Below are 3309 nucleotides of genomic sequence, written 5' to 3' on the forward strand. Positions count from 1 at the left end.
ATTGTTACGATTATCCTCGAAACCTTGAGGGATTTCCCAAATATACTCGGGCTCGTATCGCTGGATTGTTAAATAAATGCTAACGATGACCAAATTGTAGTACAATTAACTTTATTGTCCAACAAACAATTTACAATACTTGCTAATACAGTAAAAACACTTTACAATACTTGTTAAAGCAATAACAACGCTTTACTACTTGTTAACACAATTAAACTTATAGCTTGCTTATTCGCAACTCAATTCTCCGCTCACTTTGCTTGTAGCTTGCTGTCTTGTAACTGTCTCCACTCCGCTGTGTCGTGGCTCTTATATACCTGCGCTCACACTTATGGCAACTCTAGAACGTTCTGAAGTTTATCGCTCATTCTCTTTCTCTCGCTGTTCGCAGTGTTCATCCAACTTGACGTTTCTCTTTGTGGAACATTCTACGTCATTCCTCGAACATCCTGCCTATTTCTCGTTGTGTTGCCGCAGTATTCGCCACACTGCCCTCCACCTAAGTCTGATCGTCCCGATCAGACACACTTGCCACTCCAACCGCTGCAAGTCTTTCCAAGTGGACCACTTTCATCTTGGTCCTCGGTCTCCCCATTGTCTGGATTTGATGCACTGCCTCCTTCAGCCGCTTGTCAATCTTCGAATCTTTCCAGTCACGTCTTTGCTTGGAGTTGAAGCTTTTCTTCTGCTGCGGCATGTGCAGCAACACCGAATCACCTTCCTGTAGCTCTTCTCGGCTCGATGCGTTACTGGACATTGCTTCCAGCTTATCTCCGGTGGTGCACCATCTCACATGGTCGTGCTTCTGCCGGCCACTGGTGGTGACCAGACCATGTCTCTTCTCATGGGCACCCTTTTCGCCAGATCTATGCCGCATCATCTGTCCATGACACCCAGACTCCCGCCTTCGTGCTGCACTGCCTTCAGCACATCTTGTTACATCCGGATCCTTACGCTGAAGCTTCCGCCGTCGTTTCGTATCTCGCTCTTCCGCCGATGCTAACTTCATTGACCGGACATGTATAATCTCACCCTTGGCTTCCGGCTTAACTGCTCGCTTTTGCCGACCACCTTTTTCAGGACACTTCAAACCGCGCCTACTGCTACCACAGCCGCTTCCATTTCCGGCCACCGGCGTATCACCATTGCAACGTGGTTCAGTGGCCTTCCTCCTGCCGGATACACTGCCTGGCTCGCCATGACCACTACCTTGTTGCGACCTTTTCTTCACTGAGCTAGCGGAACCGTCACGCTTTTCCTGTATCGGTGAACCGCTTCCTTCTCCTGACGAAACCACTCCGTTTCCATCACTGCCAACCTCCGCCCAACTAACCGCTTCCGTTTCTGGTGGAATCTTCGGCACTTCCTCTAAGACCAACCGTCTGCTGAAGCACTGGTTGTCGTAACCAACCCTAAGTGGCACTTTCCTGTCGCCATAGGTTAGGATCATTCCCTGGAGGTCAATCTTCATGCCTTGCCCAAGTAGGAAATCCACGCCGATGATGACTTCATCCACAATGTCTGCGACAATAAACTTCGTGTACGAGGCCAACCCGTCGATTATTACCTCGCATAGTACTTCTCCTAACACTTGGGTTCGCTCACCAGTTGCAGTCTGCAGCTTTGCTCCAGGTAGTGGCTTCACATAAAAAGTAGTCACATCAGGTCGAATAATGGAATGTGACGCTCCAGTATCCACTGTCAGCACTCGCTCCTGCCCATTCACACATCCACCAATAGTGAGGTTGCTCGCATTCCGGCCAATTTGGGAGACGGAGATTATGGGCCCTTCAACTTCTGGAGCCAGCACGCGGCCCTTGCTGCTGGCTCGTTTTAGTTTAACGACTGATTGGAGTCGGGCTCGTCATCCTCAGTCCTGCGTTTACGTACTGCTGAACTGTTTGACCTGTTGGAACCCGTCTTACATTCGCGTGCGAAGTGGCCTGGTTTTCCGCAACTAAAACATTTTCTAGCACCATCCTTCCTCTCGGTTGCACCAGGAGTATTCTTCCCTGCCATCAACTTGAGTGTTTTCAGGATCTCGTTCATCACGTCAGGTGTTTCCACTTCTACTCGATGGGCTTTGTAGGCTGGTCTACTTAGGAGCGCTGCCGTTTCACGTGTCTGAGCATACGAGACCGTTTCAGCAAATGTTGGCTTTGGATTTGCATACGTCTCGCGCTTGGTATACACGTCCCGCATTCCGTTGATGAACCTCTGGATTTTTACTCTTTCGAGGTGCTCACCAGATGCATCTCCAATTGCCAAATGAGCCAACCTTTCAACCTCAGAGGCGAATTCCTGTAAAGTCTCATTGGATTTCTGGCAGCGATTCTCCAGTTCCATCTGGTAAATTTGTCTCCGGTGCTCGCTACCATAACGTCTTTCCACTGCACCCATTAACGCATCGTAACTGTTCCTTTCACAATCAGGAATAGTCTGCAAGATTTCCGCTGCAGGTCCTTTTAATGCAACGAACAGCGCAGCGGATTTATCCTCCATGCTCCAGTGATTTGCTGTAGCTGTCTTCTCAAACTGGAGCTTAAAGACTTGGAAAGGAATCGTGCCGTCAAAGGATGGAGTCTTTACCTTGGGCGCGCTGGTCGAAGAAGGTGGGCGATTCAACTGCATATCTCGGAGGCGACCTTCCAACTCTTCTACCTTAGCCTCGACTTTCTCCTGAATTAGCTCTTCGATTTTATCTTGTCGTTCCTCGATTTTATCCTGTCTCTCTCTGAGTTCCGCGTTATCTTTAAATAAATTCTCTTGTAGCTGAGTAATCTTTTCATCTAGCTGCGATGACATGTACGTTTTCTGTGCTTCCAGCTGCGAGGAAATCTGTGATGACAGCTGTGATGACATCTCTGACATGCGTGTATCCTGTACTTGCATCATCTGTGACATGGCAGCCAATAACGTGTTCATGTCCATAACTGTTGATGACGAAGGAGCCTTTTGCTGTTCTTCAACCTTCCCGGATGTCTGTTGCATATCCTTCGACGAACATGCAGCCTCATCTTTCTGTTCGTCCATTGCGGATGTATCGTCGGGTTTACCTTGGAAGTCGTATTTGTCCACGTCGATGCCTTCAGCTTCCATAGCCTCTCGCAACCGGGATAACAATTCCACTTTTCTTCCGGAGGTGGCCAAATTACGCTTTTCCAACTCCTGTTTCAGCTCCTCAATCTTTAAGTCCTGAGTTTTCGCCATTTTCAGTAGTTTATCCTTCGGGATTTATTTAACAATCCCACTTCTGACACCAATTGTTACGATTATCCTCGAAACCTTGAGGGATTTCCCAAATATACT

The 3309-nt window shown here is 48.2% G+C and overlaps 1 protein-coding gene across 2 annotated transcripts in view; it reads right to left on the minus strand.

Annotated features, from left to right (window-relative positions):
• The window catches only part of LOC118735061 (cAMP-dependent protein kinase catalytic subunit 1), a 72973-nt gene that overhangs the window by 26590 nt on the left and 43074 nt on the right, over window positions 1–3309 (minus strand). The gene's annotated exons all lie outside the window — the stretch shown is intronic.

The sequence above is a fragment of the Rhagoletis pomonella genome, unplaced genomic scaffold (genome assembly GCF_013731165.1).
Source record: "Rhagoletis pomonella isolate Grant_MI unplaced genomic scaffold, Rhpom_1.0 Rhpom_scaffold_00003, whole genome shotgun sequence".
Classification (NCBI taxonomy): domain Eukaryota; kingdom Metazoa; phylum Arthropoda; class Insecta; order Diptera; family Tephritidae; genus Rhagoletis; species Rhagoletis pomonella.